This window comes from Trichosurus vulpecula (assembly GCF_011100635.1).
Source record: "Trichosurus vulpecula isolate mTriVul1 chromosome X unlocalized genomic scaffold, mTriVul1.pri SUPER_X_unloc_1, whole genome shotgun sequence".
In the NCBI taxonomy this organism is placed as follows: domain Eukaryota; kingdom Metazoa; phylum Chordata; class Mammalia; order Diprotodontia; family Phalangeridae; genus Trichosurus; species Trichosurus vulpecula.
The window spans coordinates 3,280,394-3,298,241 of record NW_023494377.1 but is presented as its reverse complement, the minus strand read 5'-3'; the positions used below and the strand labels follow the sequence as shown (position 1 = coordinate 3,298,241).

Genomic DNA, 17,848 nt, shown 5'->3' with positions numbered 1-17,848 from the left:
TGTGTGTGTGTGTGTGTGTGTGTGTGTGTGTGTGAGACATGGTAGGACTTGTACTTTTGGAAAATCACTCTGGTAACTTAGAAGAGGAAAGATTGCAGTGGGGAAAGACTTGAGACAGAAACCAACGGCCAGGCAATAGTATGAGTCCAGTTGAGGGTCTGCACTGCCATGGTGGCTGTGTGAGTGGGATGTATGTGAAGAGGATGTATGTGAGAGATATTGGGATGGTAGAAACTACAGGGTTTGGCAATAGACAAGATGCATGGGATGAGCAGAAGTGAGGAGCTGAAGAGGACACTAAGGGTATGAGCCTGGGTCACTGGGAAAATGATGTGGTCCTCAAAGATAATAGGAATGTTTGGAAGAAAGGAAGTTTTTTGGGAAAACCTAATGAGTCCTGTATTGTTATGTAGAGTCTGGGGTGCTTACAAGTTCACAGGCCTCATGTTGAGAGCTTCTGCTTTACAGGGGAAGAAAAGAGGGCCCAGGACAGACCAGTGGGCTCCTGGAAGAAGACCCCATGAAAGAAACTGAGAAGAATCATTGGAACAGGCAGAAGAATCAGGAGAAGGTTGTATCACGGAAAACCTAGAGAGGAGAGAGCGTCAAGGAGAAGAGGGTGATTCATGGCCTCAAAGGCAGGAGATGAGTCAAGAAGGGTGAGGACCAAGAAAAAGGGATCAGATTTGGCAGTTAAGAGATTGTTGGCAAGCACCAAGTTTCAGTTGAATGATGATGTCACAAGCCAGACTGCAGAGGGTTTAGCAGGGAAGGTGAAGAGGGGAGAGAAAGCCAAGGGGACCTAGGGTAGACAGCCTTCTCAGGAGTTTAGCTGACAAAGGGAGGCAAGATATAGCATGCTACCTAGAGGGGATGGTCAGATCAAATTAAGGATAAGGGAAATATGATAACATTTGTCAGCAGCATGGAAGGAGAGATTGAAGATTAGAGAAATGGTAGGGACAATAAAAGGGACAATCTGCTGGAGAAATCATACGGGGATGGGATCACGGGTGCATATAGAGGAGTTTGGCTTGAAGAGGCAAAGGGCCACTTCTTTGCATGAGTCAGGGGTGGAGAAGCATGTGTAGGGACATGTCAGAGTAATAGTAAAGAAGGGCGAGGGGAGAAAAGGGAGCTCTTGACAAATGGCCTGCTTTTGTTTTTAGTGAAATAGGAAGTTAGAGTCTCAGTTGAGAGGATGGAGAGGGAGGTTTGGAAAAACCTGGGTGGTGAGTGGGATAACAAATGTACTAGGCAGGTGGAAAAGGATTGCCTTACCACAGTGAGGGCCCAGTAGAGATTATTTACCATAAATTTGTAGTGAACTCAGTTAACATCATTCTGCGATTCGTAAGTAGGAGCAAAAAGGGGGCTGTCCAACCTTAGGTTTTTATTGAAACAACAGACAATATATTTTGATTTGCCATTTTAGTGAGAGCTCTGTGGTAGCTCGGCTTCATTTACTAAAGCATTTATGTAAATTTCTATGCTTGTAGGCAGGAGCATAAATCACACTGTGGGCTGCATGTGGCCTGCGGGCCACGTTTTGAACAGCCCTGGTCTAAGGAAAGGTGTAATTGATGACAGGATGAAGGGTCAAGGAATTGAATGTAGAGCTGCACTGATTCACCGAGAGGTTGAGACAGGGAAGGGAGGACAGTATAGGTGGTGCAGAATTAAGAGTTTGGGAAAAAAACAGAAGTAGAGAGATTGGTGGTCTTGGTAAAGACACAGAACAGTCAGGGATTGTAAAGCAGAGAGAATGATGGAATTGATAACAGTTTATCTCGGGGCAGCTAGGTGGCACAGTGAGTAGAGCACCGGCCCTGGAGTCAGGAGGACCTGAGTTCAAATTCGGCCTCAGACATTTGACACACTTACTAGCTGTGTGACCTTGGGCAAGTCACTTAACCCCAATTGCCCTGCCTACCCCCCTACAAAAAAAGGTTATGTCAGTCAACAAACATTTATTAAGTACTTACTTAAGTACTTACATGGACCATACAAAGCCAGCTTCTGGAGCTCTGAGGGCGCTCCCAGTCTGAGGGAGGAAACAGTATGCAAAAAATAACATACATACAGGCTCTAAACTGGAGAAATGCTCAGCAGAGGGAAGGCACTAGTATTAAGAGGGATCAGGAAGGCGGGATTTTAGCTGAGACTTGAAGGAAGCCAGGAGGAAGAGAGGAGGGAGAGAATTTCAGGCACGAGGGACAGAGTTAGGAGTCAGAAGATGGGATGTCTAGTTCTAAGAGCAGTAAGGAAGTCAGCGGCACTGGATGGGCTTGGGAGGAGGGTGGGTGTAAGGTATATGAAGACTAGGAAGACTTTGGAAGCCAAACAGAGGGTTTCATATTTGATCTTGGAAATGATAAGGAGCCACTGGGGTTGATAGAACATGGTCAGACTTTCACTTTAGGAAGGTTCATCTGATAGCTGAGTGGAGGATGGACTGGAGTAGGGAGAGACCAATCAGGAATACCAACCAGCAGGCTATTCAAATAGTTGAGGTGGGAGGTGTTCAGGGCCTGCAGAGGGGAGAAGGGGACATCTGGGAGAGACATTGGAAAGGCAGAAACAACAGGACATTGTAACTGATTGGATATGGGGGATCAGAGAGCGTGAGGAGTCAAGAATTGGGTGTGAGCCCAATGAGTGAGAGGATACTTTCATCAGAAAGAAGGGAGAGTTTGAGGGCGGGGAAGATAATGAGTTCAGTTTTGGACATGTTGAGCTTAAGATCTCTACAAGATATCTAGTTTGAGATATCCAAAAGGCAATTGAGAGACTGGAGGTGAGGAGAGTCAATCAACAAGCATTTATTAAGGGCCTACTACCGTGTGCCAGGCACCACGCTAAGAGCAGAGGATACGAAGAGCCAAAGACAGTATCTCTTCTCAAGGAGCTCCCAGGCTAATGGGAGAAATAATAGGCAAATAACTGTACAACAAGCTCTATACAGGACAAATTGGAGCTAAGCAATGGAGGAAAGGCATTAGCATTAAGGGGGATAAGGAAAGGCTTCCTGTAGAAGCAGGGATTTTGGCTAGGACTCCGAAGAAAGCCAGAGAAGCTGGAGATGATGACGGATAGCATTCCGGTCATGGAAGACAGTCAGTTAAAGTGCATAGAGTTGGGAAATAGAATGTCTTGTTCAAGGACTGGCAAAAAAGGACTAGCAATAAAGCCAGCGTCATGGGATTGAAGGGTATGTGATAGTGGGTGGGGGCAACGATGTACGGGGTAAGACTGGAAAGGTGGGGGTTGGGACACAGGTAATGAAGGACTTGGAAAGCCAAATAAGAGGGATTTATACTTGATCCTGAAGGTGATAGAGAGTGTATCGAGTAGGGAGGTGACGTGTTCAGACCTGTGTTTTTAGAAAGATCACTTTGACAGCTTAATGGAAGATGAATTAGAGGAGGGAGAGCCTTGTGGTAGGCAGACCCACCTGCAGTTATTACAACAATCCAGGTGGGAGGTGATAAGAGTCTGTACCAGGGTGGTGGCAGTGAGAGACAAGGTAGATAGAGGGGCAAACTGTTAGAGGAGATTGGATGGAATGGGATCACTTGTGGAGGTAGCAGGGTGTGCCTTGGGAAGGAGAACGACCACTTCATTCATTATGTGAGACCCCGGTGAAGGAAGAGATAATGGCAGGAGGCATCTGGGTGACATGAGATAAGGAGTGGAAAAGAAGAGACTCGGAGAATGGCCTCAGCCTTTTCACTAAAATGTGAGACCAGCTTCGTAGCTGATGGGAGTGGCAGGGAGAGGGAGCCATGGGAGGTTTGAGGAGGTATGAAAAGTTTTAGAAGAATCATTGTGATTGGGACTATGCTGAGTCAATTGTGGAGATGTAGTAGGATTCCCAGCAGCAGTGAGGGCCCAGTTGAGATTGTATAACAAATTTGTAATGGACCCAGTCAGCACAATTTTGTGATTTTCTCCAGTTTCTTCCAGCAGCAAAAGTACTGGATGGTCTAGTTTAGGGACAGCCTCCTGAGAACTTGAGAAAGCCTTTGGGTAAAGATAGAAACCAGGGTGCTGGGGCTGACACAGGGTTACCTGGGAAGATTCTATAGTGAAGAGGTGATCATCAGAATGGAGCCACTATGTCTGGAGATGTCCAAGAAGGGTTTTAAAGACCTGGCACTAAGAAAGCTAAGGCCAAAGCTAGCCTAAGGAGGTTCTAGGTGAGGAGTCCGAGAGGAGGTAGAGGTGATGGCCTGAGGAGAGATGGCCTGACCGTAAATGTCCATGGAGAAATGCCCCCTCCCCAAGTCCTCAGAAAATCTCTAACTCTTAAAGATGCTTTGGATGAAGGGGTGGAACTCATTCCTTGCTTATCAACTAAGTAGTCACTTTCCTATTGACATCAAAAACTTCCTGAGGGAAACTCAATTTCACCCTGATCTCTTTTAGGTATTTCTAGGTCTTTATCACTTAAAACATCAAGTCCTAACACCTGAAATTGAGGGTAACACTGTTCAGGAAAGTCTTGCATTCTCAGTTTTAACCATCACATCTGCATAAGGTCCTTTGACATTTTAATTTTAATTTTTTTTAGTCTAAGCCTGCTTTAATGAATCTGATATTGAAATTACAGTTAAGCAGAGTGCTTATTACTTCATTGGATATGGTCATTGTTTTCAAAGGCAAAGAAGACTTGACAACGTCAGTGATCAAAGTACATCTGTTTGGTTTGGTAAGTTGACATGTGCAGTAAGCATCCACTTTCCGCCTTATGGTGGAATAGGCCCGTACGATATTGTGTGACTGTCCTAAGAATCAAGGATGACCTCTTTCCCTGGTGTCACCTCAGTTTCCCCAAGCCAGAAAAGAAGACATCAGCTCTTGTATGACCAACTCTGCATTTCTAGTACTGGTACAGCCAAGGTGGCTATGGACCTCAGATCCACAATATAACAGATGGTCGATTTGTTACTCTGGTGATTACCTGATAGAGGCATGCTTGGGTCAGGTCTTTGTACCCCCCATTCACTTGGTCCCCTTTCTCTCCTGAGTGTCTCCAGGCTGGTGCTTGTAGCTCAGCCTTGCTGGTACTACTCCCCTGCTTTGCTTCTGAGGCCCACACTACAGAAGTGAGGCCAGGGCCCTCTATGACTGAGTCCTTAAGGTCAAGAGTACCAGTCTCACCTGAGGGATTGTTGGCGGTGATTTCTGTGGCTATAATCAGGAGGCATGCCCCAAGAGCTGGCTCAGTCTTCACAGTCCCATTTCTCCTGAGTTTTCAGGGTCCACCGGGTCTCTCTGCATCAGTTTCTGTAAGCATTGCCCTACCCTCAGGAGGAACTCAACAGGCTTTTTTCCTTCCTGCTGCACAGTATAGAGCAGGGGTAGGGAACTTGTGGCCTCGAGGTCACATACGGCCCTCTAGATCCTCAAGTGCAGCCCTTTGACAAAGGGCTGCACTTGAGGACCTGGAGTGCCACATGTAGCCTCAAGGCTGCAAATTTCCCACTCCTGGTATAGAGCCTAATTAAACATCTTAGCTAAAGTTTGGATACATTTGAGTGAGCCAGGTGACATCTGACTGTGTACCTGTGTTCACTGCCATTGAGGCTGTCTCCCTTAGCTGCTCTGTCAGTGTCATTGCTTTGTCTGGCTCAGGGGCCTTTCAGTGTCTTTGGTCCCACTGGTGCCTATTCAACCCACCCTCCTAGCATTGTTCTCCTGGGGTACAGGGTTCATATCCTGAGAAAATGATCATTTGGGGCCTATCTACTGCAGGGGCTCTGGTCTCAGCCTTACTCACAGATGAAGAAATATTTCTGGATTTAACTGGGCCATTCAGTTTCTCTATAGGAATGCCTCCTTTGATTAGAAGACCTCATATATCTCTAAGTCATTTTTCCTCAGAAGGTGGATTAGTATAACATTTCCAGGAGAATCCTTTACTGTCAATTCATTGGGTGTATATCTTCATGGCCATAATTCTCAGGTAGGATGAGAAAAGCTTCCTGAGTGGTCTCACCTGCCACAGACTTGCTTTCATCTGAAAGCTTTTTCTTTCTCACTCCTTCATCTTCTGGCTCTCTCCCAATGCCACAGTAGATGGATCTGGCCACCTTTTCCATCATTGGCTGCACTCACACTTAGTCCCCATTACTTGACATGGTTGAGCTGGAGGAGATGAAATCCTTCTTACTCCCTGTTCTTACTTTCAGGTTCTCCTTCTACCACCATCACTCGGTAACCTCTCCTCCTTTGTGATTCATCCAGTTCACATCTACTACCCAATCAAAATTCCGATATCTGTTGTGTACTGGTATCCAAGACACCCTCCTTCTTTCCTTAGTGAGTTCAGTTCCCTTAAACACTTTACCCCCTCAATTCCTTAACTCACTCATTTCCCATGACCTACTCCTCCACCCCACCATAGCCACATACAGAGATGGTCATACCCTTGGTCTTGCCATCACTCACAAGTGTGGCGCGTCTTTTATTCATGAGTGATGAAACTACCTTATCCAATCACAGTCTATTGTCATCCCCCCTCTCCTTCTTTGCAACCCTAAACCTTGTTCTTTTTTTAATTTATTTTTTATTTTTGGTTTACAACACTCAGTTCCACAAGTTTTTGAGTTCCAAACTTTCCACCCTTCCCTCCCCTCTCCCCTCCCCCCCAAGACTGCATGTAAGCCAATATAGGTTCTACATATACCTTCGCATTAAACTTATTTACACAATAGTCAAGGTGTAAAGAAGAATTATAAGCAATGGAATGCACCGTGAGAAAAAAGAAACAAAACCGAAAAAGAAGAAAAAAAGAGAGAGCAAATAGTTTTCCTCACTCTGCATTCAGATTCTGTAATTCTTTCTCTGGATGTGCATAGCTTTTTCCATCATGAGTCTTTTGGAGCTGTCTTTGAACCTTGTATTGCTGCGAAGAGCCAAGTCTATCAAAGTTAGTCTGTAATCCCAAACCTTGTTTTTAGTTCACACCATCACCTCCAATCTTTCAACCCTTCAGTTCTTTCCAAGGCCATCATCCCTGACACCAGTTATACTCTTTTCCCTTCCCTATCTTGACCCCTTAGTGAACGGGTTCGACTCTGCTCTGTCCTCTTCCCTGGAGTCCCTTGCCCCCTTTTTATATTTCCACCATTACCCTACAAAGCCTCGGTCTTGGATCACTTCCAGCATCACCTTTACAATATGTCTCAAACACACTCTCTTTGATCTCCTCTGATATCACCCCCCCCCACCTTGGTGCAGACCCTCATCACCTCATGCCTGGACTATTGCAGTAGCTCCTGGGGTGGGGGGAGTCTGTCTGCCTCAAGTCTCTCTTCACTGCAGTCCATCCTCCACTCAGCTTTCAAAGTTATCTTCCTAAAGCACAGATCTGACAATGTCACTTCTCTATTCAGTCAACTCCAGTGGTTCTCTGTCACTTTTGGGCTCAAATATGAAATATTTTATGTGGCATTCATAGCCCTTCATAACCTGTCCCCACGCCCACCCCACACCTTTCCAGTCTTCTTATACCTTACTCCCTGCCATATATTCTTCCATCCAGTGACACTGGCCTCCTGGCTATTCCACAAACAAGACACTCCATCTCTTGATTCTGGACACTTTCCCTGGCTGTCATCCATGCCTGGAAGGCTCTCCTGCCATCTTGTCTCTTGGCCTTGTTGGCTTCCTTCAAATCTTAGTTAAAGTCTCACCTTCTACAGGAAGCCTTTCCTGATTGCTCTTAATTCTAGTGCCTTCCCTCTCCAATTCATCCTGCATATAGCTTGTCTGCACACAAATGTTAGCATGTTGTCTCCCTGTTAGATGGAGAGTTCCTTGACAGGAAAGACGAGATTTGATCTTTTCTTTATATCTCAGTTCTGTGACTATCTGACTATTGAGAGAAAGGCAGAAGTTAGAGCTATACTGGGGGTGGGGAACCTGGGGCCTCAAGGCCACGTGTGACCCTCTAGGTCCTCAAGTGTGTTCCTTTGACTGAATTCAAACTTCACAGAACAAATCCCCTCTAGGTCCTCAAGTGTGTTCCTTTGACTGAATTCAAACTTCACAGAACAAATCCCCTCTAGGTCCTCAAGTATGTCCCTTTGACTGAATTCAAACTTCACAGAACAAATCCTCTCTAGGTCCTCAAGTGTGGCCCTTGACTGAATTCAAACTTCACAGAACAAATCCCCTCTAAGGCCTCAAGTGCAGCCCCTTGACTGAATCCAAACTTCACAGAATGAATCTCCTTAATAAAAGGATTTGTTCTGTAAAACTTGGACTCAGTCAGAAGGCTGCACCCAAGGATCTAGAAGGCGACAGGTTCCCTACCCCTGATATAATGGAGTACTGTACAGATGGCAACCTATGCCCTATATAGTAGTAGAAAGCAATTGGTGCTACCCAAGGCATTCTGTCCCATGGCTCTGAAACATGATGATTTCAGACACTTGGGTCAAGAGAGAACCCTAGAGCAGGTATAGAACAGATTCTGCTGGCCCAAGATAGTAGTAGATGTTGGCAAGAATTACCAAGACTTGTGCTTGATGTATTCATTGGCCAATGGCACCAAATCATTTTGGATAATAAAATTTTAGAGTGGGCAAGAACTTTGAGATCACCTGTTTCAACCCTTCATAAGATAAAGGAACTGAGTCTTGGAGTAGTAAAGTGATATGTGTGAGGTTTTATAGTTCCTTGTAGAATTGTACATATAGAATCAGGATTCGAACTCAGGTCTCTGGAATTTGGTTCCATTTTGTCTATACCCTGCTGACTTCTGAAACACTTATTCAAAGAAGCAAAGAGAAGCAGCACACTCCTGCTCTGTCTTCTACTCTGCTCCAACTACATGTGGAACCTGGTATTAAGTTCTGGGCATTGGAGTTTGAGAAGAACATCGATCAACTAGGAGGCATCCAGGAGAGGGTGAGGACAATGGTGAAGGGCCTTGTATCTGTGTCATGAGGAACAGTCGAAGGAATTGGAGATGTTCTCTTTAGAGGAAAGAAGATTCAAGGAGAACGTGATAGTTGTGTGTTTGGCCTCAGAGATCAGAACCAGGAATCTTGCAAGGTAGACCTTTGCAAAGAGGTGAATTTAGGCTCAATGTCAAGAAAACCTTCCCAAAGTGCAATGGGGCACCCCTCCTTGGAGGTATCCCAACAGGGCTGGACAACCACAGTCAAGTATGTTCTAGTGGGAATTCCTCATGTGTATAGGTTGGCTGCTGAGGCCTCTTCCAACTCTGAAATTCTGTGACTTTGTGATTGTGTAAAAGTTTAATTAGCCACAAATGATGGAAGGAGATATGAATAGTATGAAGAGTGTCTTAGTACTGATAGACCATTTCACCTGGTATCAGTGAGTCAACAAGCTAATATATTAAGTGCCTACTGTGTGCCAGGCACTGTGTTAAGTGTTGAGAATACAGGCAAAAAGCAAGACAGTCACTGCCCTCAGGGGCAGCTAGGTGGATCAGTGGATAGAACATTGAGCCTGGAGTCAGGAAGACCTGAGTTTAAATCCAGATTCAGACACCTACTAGCTGTGTGACCCTGGGCAAGTCACTTAACCCTGTTTGCCTCAGTTTCCTCATCTATAAAATGAGCTGGAGAAGGAAATGGCAAAGCACTCCAGGATCTGTGCCCAGAAAATCACAAATGGGGCCATGAAGAGTTGGATATGACTGACAAACAACCAAACAACATCGCCCTCAAGGTTTCTACATTCTAATGGGGAAGACGCATACACAAATACTGTAAGTATATGTTTGTTATATACAGAGTAGATGGAAATAATCTTATTGAAGAAGCCACTAGCAGATAGGTGACCAGGAAAGGCCTCTCGCAAAAGACATCCTACTTAGGTATATTAAACCATGAATCAGAAAGTTTTTACAGTTGCCAAAAGGTGTAATCCTTTCTCTGTGTTTGGCTTCCTTGTAAGGATTTGGTCTGACCGAAGTAGAGACATTGAGAGGTCAATGCAGTCTGCAATGCATTCCTAGTACATGCACATAATGATACCCAAAAATGATCCCACAGGCTTTGACTCCATGTTTGTGGATGTGTGGGCCAAATCTCCATTTGCCTATTGCTTTCTGCTTTGGAGACTGGGATGATGGGGAAGACAGAAGTACCAGGGGTCAGGTCTGTTACTTGGCTGGAAGATCCTCTGAAAGAAGCTTGCTTCCTCATTATGGCCTCAGCTACAAGGAGCTCTAAGAGGAACAAGTGCCATGAGGATGCTTGAATTCATAGCCAACAAGGGGATAGAACACTGCTCAGAAATCTTGGAGTACAGGGAACACACAGGATAGAGAATGGATAGAAAGCTCTCCTATACCTAGAAATTGAAAGATCGGGCAAGAAAATAGCCCCAGAGAGTGGTGAGGCCTTGTAAAGACAATATGTCGGAACTACCCTTTCGCCCATTGGGGGTGGGGTTAGCTGGACCCCCTGGTGATGGATGAGGAAGAAAGTGGGTGTTGGCACTCACTCAGGGGGGAGGGGCACTCTGGTGAGACAGAGCAGTGTCAGTCAGGAGGTCCTAGAGCTGGTCAGTCAATCCTCAAAGAGCATTTATTAAGCCCTTAGTTACTATGTGCCAGGGAATGTGCTAAGTGTTGGTGATAACATAGAAAAGGCAAAAATGCTGTCTCTGTCTTCAAGGATCTCAGTTTGCATGGGGGAGACAACATGTAAATAACTTTGCATTTAAAATATATGGAGTAGAGGAGAAGGAATCTCCTGGGGGAAGGTATTAGCAGTGGGGGAAGTGAAAAATTGAATTGCGTCTTGGAGGAAGCCAGGGAAGGTAAGAGGCAGAGATTAGGGGGTAGATTGTTGAAGGCATGGGGGATGGCCAGTCAAAAGACCATCTTTCATGCAGTTTGGAGGTGGCATTTCATGTGCATGGAACAGCCAGGAGGCCAGCATAGCCGGATCAGTGCATGGAGGTGAAAAAGACTGGAAAGATGGGGGGGGGGGCGCGGGGAGGGCAGGATTCGGAGGGCTTTAAATTCTAGATAGAGGACTTTGTCTATGTAACGGTGACCCCAGGAACTGTGAGTGTTCCTACAACAATTCTCGGGAAGCTGTGAAGTCAGGCCTGTGCTATCCTTGGGACACCGAAGAGGGAGGAATTGGCGTCCAGACTGGGAGGACTTTGCCTTGGAGAGTCAAAGTTTGCAAGTGAGTGGATCAGCACATTTTATATGTGGGCATTGTTTTTTGGATTTTTACCATGCTTTTTACCAATGTAATTAAACTGTTTAACCATGGCCTTGGGGTCTGAGTGACTGAAAGATGCTGCCTTTGGAAAGAACAGGTGTGGCACTGAATAAGAAGTCAGGATTGAGGTGAGGAGCCCAATCATGACAGGAAGGGATAGTGTTCGTGATTGACAAAGACTTGTCCCAAGCACTGTGGTAGGTGGAGAACGGCTGGTCCCAGATTTAGATTTAGACCTGGAAGACAATTTAGTCCTCAGAGGCAATGTTTCAACTGCCTCAACATTCTCCATTTTACAGATGAGGAAACTGAGACCCAGGGAGGGAGAGTGAGTTGCATAAGGTTACATCAGTAGTGCTGGGTGGTGTTTGAACTTGGGGGTGGGGAAGAGGTCCTCTGAGCCAGGGATCTTGACACTGTTATCAGCCTGTATCGGACACCTGTTACACCTGAATATCTAGCTGCACCTGCCCAGGTGTACCCATGGTAACAGCTCTGTCGGTTTCAAGGTGGAAGACAGCGATTTCCCTTGTGTGGCTTCGTTCCCTGTCCACCAGCTCGGCCCCGGGCCAACAGTCCACTCAGTACCATTCTCCCTTTGTGCAAAGATAACGACGGGCCTGGGTTGGGTTTCCTCCCATTCTTTGCCCCTGTCTGCGCAGTCCACGATTTCTGTTTTGCTCCGGGGCTGTGGACGTGGGTGGCCCCGGAGAGCCGGCCTTTCTTTGGGCAGACAACAAGTGTCGCCGGCTGTTGTGGTTGGTCTGTTTGTGCTGGGAACAGGCGGGGCGGCGGGGGAGCAGGAGGAGGGGACGGCGGAGTGGGGCGGGGGGGACCGTGGAACAGGAAGGAGTTTGCACACATTTCGGCCTCCCTCCGCATTTCGCCCACTGCCGGGGCTGTCTAGGACTGTCTCTTTCCAGAGCCTGCAGAGGCGCGCGCGCGCGCACGCACGCTCTCCTCCGCCCTCCCCCGGGCCGGTGCGCGCGCACAGACACCCGCACGCTCCCTCTCCCTCCACCCGGCTCAGTGGGTCTCTTCTTCCAAGATGACAGGACGGAGGAGGCCAGGCTGCTGGAATCAGCTGGTACGTAGGGGAGCACTGTGGCCGGGCCGGCCTCACCCAGCGGCTCTCGGTGCCCGGGTAGGCTGCTCCGCTGCCGGGCTGCCCTTCGCGCTTTGCGGCGGCTCTGCGCTGCTAGGCTGCTCTCCGCGCCCTGGCTCGCCCTGGGCTGGCCGAGCGCTCCCGCTCCTGCTCTCGCTCCCGGCTGGGAAGGAAGGGAGCCAGGGGCGCCCAGGGGATGGGAGAGGGGGGGAAGGCAAGGAGAGGCGCTGTAGCGGCTGCAGGTGAGCCCCGTGGGTGGGCGGCCGGCTGGAAAGGCGCTCTGGCCCGCCTGGGGACGGGGGCGCCCTTGCCCAACTTCGCCCCGATGGGCGGCGGCGGCGGCGGGAGCTTTGGCCGTGGCGGCCGCCGGGCCAGCCAGCAGGAAGGAGAGGGAAGGAGGCCAGTGTGCGCCCAGCGTGCCCGCTTGTGCCCGGCTCCTGCTTCCATTCCTTAGGGCGGCCAACGCGGCCGGCAGAGGGCACGCCCCCTCGGGGCTTGCTTGGGCGCGTTCGCTTTGACATTTCCCCTTCACTCTCACCCCTACCCCTACCCCGCACCTTGTCCTGCCGGCCGCCCTGCCTGTCCTGCCGTCCCGGCCCTGCCCTGCCCTGCCCTGCCCATCCCAGCATCAGGCGATGGCGCACTGGGTGGTGATGGTGGGGGTTGAGGGGGGCGGCCCGGGGAAGGGGGGCGCTCTGAGGCTGGCCAGGAAGGGGACCTTGAAGATGGCGGGGTAGGAGGGGGGCGGGAGTGGCCGGGCCTGGCCCTTTGGGCCTGGCCACTTGAGCTCTAATTCCCGCGGATGGCCCTCTCTGAGACTGAAGTTTTTGCTCTTCCACTCATCCAGAGTTTTCCCCTCTCCGCCTAGCCCATTTATCCTTCCCCTCCCATTCTACGTTCTCTTTTGAGTGTCTTTCCTTGGTTCGTGTGTGGATGGGTGTATTTGTGAGGGGGAAGGTGTGTGTGTTGGGGGGGGTGGAGAAGATCTGTATGAAAGCTGCGTGATTATGTATGTATGTATGCATGTATGTATGCATGCATGCATTCTGTTGGCTCTTATTCCAATGGTGACCCAGCTGAGCTGGGAAGGCTACCTTTTCCACCTTTTCCTCTAACCAGTGTTCCCATATGGAGGAGGGGGGGAACTGTCCCAGGGAGGGTTCTTTTATTGCTTTGTCCCCCTGCTGGGGGCTGGGGGTGGGTAAGGGTGAGGGGGGTAGGAGCAGTGTCTTTCCTGCAGCTGGGTATTCCAGCCTTCAATCTTCCTTTCCCTCCCCCACCCTAAGCCTCTGCTGCCCGATTCCTTAGCAAATTTCTAAGGGGGATCAGCAGTTATTGGCTCCCCTATGACTCAGGCTGACCAATTAGTTTATTAGAAAAATATGATGTAAAGTGCCCCCTATTTGTTACCTGGAGTCTGTTTTCCAGGTTGTCATTCAGGTCTGAAAGCCAAGAAAATAAGAGATTTCATCCCACTCGGATGCCATTTTTGCTTTGTGACCTCGGGGCAATTGTCAAGGACCTGTCATCTCTAGGGTATCCATTTATGTAATGGGATAATCATTTCTCCCCAAATATTGTGAAATTTAACTTTATTCTTGAAGAGATAGTCTGGCTCAAAGGACAGAAAATCGGTTTTCCACTCAGGATCCTTAATCTCAAGCTGAAAGGGGCCTTAGGGCCCATCTAGTACAACCCTTTTGTTTTACAGAAGAAGAAACTGAGACCCAAAGAGATGAAGTGACTTTGTTCAAGGTCTTAAGTAATAAACCTCAGAGGTATGATTTGAATCCAAGTCTTCTGACTCCAGAATCAGTGTGTCGATTCCTTCACAAGATGGAGGACCTGGGATCAAATCCTTACTCTAATGTCTTATTACCTGTGTGACCTTGGGCCAGTCCCTTCCCCTCCCTGGGCCTCAGTTTCCCCCTCTGTAAAAATGAGGAGGTTGGACTCTATGGCCTCTGAGATACCTCCACGTTTGAATTCAAGGACCCTCTGGGTCACCTTGAGCCAGTCCCTTCCCCTCTCTGGATCTCAGTTTCCCTCTCTGTAAAATGAGGAGGTTGGACTCGATAGCCTCTGGAGCCAGAAGTCTGAGTCCAGAGCCAGTTCTGTACGTAGGGAAAGAAAGCTGGTTATATAATGAGGAAAGCCGGGACACTGGCAAGAGAAAAGCCTTCACTTGCCGTTATTGGTCTTCTAGATGCCAAATATACTCGTTACCTTGCTCTTGTTATAAGCCTGGTTTTCTTCAAGGTAACAGGAGAGGGGGAAAGCAGGACTCGGGAACCTTAGGATTCACCCTGGTGAATGCTAATCAGGTTCAGTCCTAGCCTAAATGATTTTAAGGTGCTCTACCATGGCTTATCTGAGTCAGTCATCTGGAAATGGAGCCTCGCCCATTTTTAACCTATGTGGGGGCAGCTACCTCATTTGTATTGGGAAGCAACATAAGTAGTTTCTGGCATGCACATTGTAGGCATCTTTAGCATGTAGTTATAATGAGTCACGTTTGTCGAGCCCCAAACTGACTCGTCTGCAGCTTCGGTCTTAGGTTTTGGTGGTGTTGGGGGTGGGGGGAGGGTATCTATCTTATCTGTTCTGGACAGCAGAGGCCGGGAATGGGAAAAGGGAGAGGACAGTGTCCCTTGTACTTGCTCTTCTGGCTGGGTTCCTCATACAAGTCTTGCCTCGGGCCTATGTATCACACGAGTCCACCTCTGGAAAGTCCTGACACTAAGTCAGAGTGACTCAGTTGCTTCGTTAATATGAGCAGTATAAATTGATTTAGATGAAATTGGTTTAGTGAAGCCTTCTTCCAAGTACACAGCAGCTTGTCCCAACTTGCAGGTCCTAAAGCGCTGCCAGTGGAGTTTGTTAATTGCATCAAAGAATCGCCCTGGGTACTGAACAGGTCCACTCCTCCCTCAAAATTTGCTGACATCAAAACCATCAAGGCAGGGAAGGAAAATGAGGGGGTTGGACTCGATGGTCCAGTTTGCAATCCTCTGTTTTGGAGTACCACTGGCAACACCGAAAGCGTTCTAGCCTTACCACTCGATGGCTCTCTGTGGCTCGAGGGGGCTGCTGTTGTATCTTATCCCTTCTGTCCCGTTGAGGGGAACCCAAGTGCAAACCCATCCAGGGTCGGGGCTGAGACAAAGATCTGCCCTTAAAAACTATTCCTTTCAATTTCTTAGTCACCTCTCCTGAATATATAGAATATTGGTATGCCCTGGAACATTTGTATATGTCATTCAATACACTGGTTAGCTAGCGAGGGTCAAATAGATGTTGTCAAGTCGAAGTTGCTAATGTCTTCCTTAATCTGAAAGGGAGTATTTGCCAAGGACCCAGGTGCCCTGGATGCCTAGGGACTCCACCCCATCAAGATATGGGTTGCAACATGTTCTCAGGATACATCATGGTTCAGTAGAGTTCAAAGCTGTTTACTTTTTGTCAAATGAAAATTTGGTACCATGGCGAAGTTGGCTCATCAGTCATCCAAATGGCCCTGCTATTTGTACTTTGAGTCTCTTAAAAGCAATGATGAGTTTCATCACTGGTTATTGGGTAGAGAGATAGCTGGCTCAGTTTTTTTTCTAACTGGGGGGTAGCCTTGATTTCTATGTTTATGCTGGAAAACCTTCTAGTACTTCTTCGCAAAAAATGCCAGCTCTTCTTGGTTTTGAAATTGTTCGGTAAACGGTGACTGCTACTGCTGCTCTTTTCCAGGGAGTAATACATTTTTCTCTAACTTCCTGAAATAGAACCCTGCTCAGGGTTTGCTTTGGAAATGTATATGGGAGATCTATAGCTTTTAATCCCAGCACTTCTACAGCAGCCTAATGGCTATTTCTCTCTCTCTCTCTCTCCCTCTCCCTCTCCCTCTCCCTTTCTCTCTCTCTCTCTCTCTCCCTCTCCCTCTCCCTCTCTCTCTCCCCTTCCCTCTCTCCCCTTCCCTCTCTCTCCCTCTCCCTCCTCCTCTCTCCCTCTCTCTCTCCGTCCCACTCCCCCTTCTCTCTCCCTCTCCCCCTCTCTCTTATCTCTCTCTTTCTTTCCCCCCCTCTCTCCCCTTCTCCCTCCCTCCCTCTCCCCTACCTCTCTTCTCTTCTTCTTCTTCTTCTTCTTCTTCTTCTTCTTCTTCTTCTTCTTCTTCTTCTCTCTCTCTCTCTCTCTCTCTCTCTCTCTCTCTCTCTCTTTCTATCTCCTTCTCTCCCTCCCTCCCTCTCCCCCTATCTTATCTCTCTTACTCTCTCCCTCTCCCTCTCTCCTATCTCCTTCTCTCCCTCCCTCCCCCATCCCTTATCTCTCTTTCTCTCTCCATCCCCCTCTCTCCTCTCTTTCTCTCCCTCTCTTTCTCTGTCTCTCTCTTCTTTCTGTCTCTCCTCTCTCTGTCACTCTCTTTCACTCTCTCCCTCTCCCCCTTCTTTCTCTTCATTATCATGGTCAATGTAACTTGATTTGAAAAAAGCGTATATTAATTTTAATATAGTAATGACAAAGTTCACATCTGTATTCCCTTTGCAACTTCTTTTTGTTTTCTTCTGTGTACCTTCTAATTGCTTTATTGATGCTCTTTTTTATTCCTTTCTCATATTTTCATCAAGGATAGGAGAGTATTCTTGTAAAGATCAAGGAAATAGGCATATGAGAAAGTTGATATTGAAAGCCTTTAGATTGCCTTTTTTAGTAGTAGTCAAATTTGTGATTTTTTTCCCAATTGTTTAATGTTCTCCCTTTAAGATGATATCAGTCATCTAATTTATTTTCTTTGCTGGCTCTCTGGGGTTTTCTAAGCATGCCATTGTGTTGTCTGCAAGTGGTTATAATTTTGCCTCTCTTTTGCCATTGTTTATGCCTTTGGTTTTCTCTCTTGTTTTATTGCTCTAAGTTAATTTTTCTAGAACTATGTTATGTAATATGGGGGAAGGGGAGTATTCTTATTTTACCTGTTTATACCAGGAAAGCTTCTAGTGGTCCTCCATTGTAATTCTAGGATCAATATAAACTTCTCTATTTAACATTCAGTGCCCTTCATAACATGGCCATTTCTGTATTTCCAGTCTTCTTACACTTTACTCCCCTCCATGTTCTTTATGATCACGGTAAGCTGGTCTCCTGGCTGTTCTGCACACCTGACATTCCATGTCTTTGCAATAGCTGTCTCACATGCTTAGATACTCTACCTCCTCACCTCTGCCTTGTAGTTTCCCTAACTTTCTTCAAGATTCATTTCAAAACCCACCTTCTGCACTGGCAGCTTCCCTCCTCCCCCTATGCCTTCTCCTTTCAAATAACCTTCCATTTACTCTTTCTCTCTATTTTGTATGTGCCTAGTTTACATATGGGCTCCCCTATTAGAATCGAGCCCCCTGAGGGCAGGCATTGTGTTTTTGCTATTCTTTGTATCCCCAGTGCTTGACTAGATGACTGGCACATAGCAAATGCTTCATAAATACTTATTGACTGACTCACTCTTGATTTTAAATATATGCTTTTGATGATAATTAAA

At 47.3% G+C, this 17,848-nt stretch overlaps 1 protein-coding gene across 2 annotated transcripts in view; it reads left to right on the top strand.

Moving 5' to 3' along the window:
* The first annotated feature begins 12,146 nt into the window (after positions 1-12,146).
* MID2 (midline 2) overlaps positions 12,147-17,848 on the top strand; it is a 98,581-nt gene continuing 92,879 nt past the window's right edge. The window contains exon 1 of one of the 2 annotated variants that reach the window (XM_036740502.1): positions 12,147-12,312. The gene's annotated coding sequence lies outside the window, so the exon portion shown is untranslated. The remainder of the gene's footprint in view (positions 12,313-17,848) is intronic. The other variant, XM_036740501.1, reaches the window with a different exon arrangement.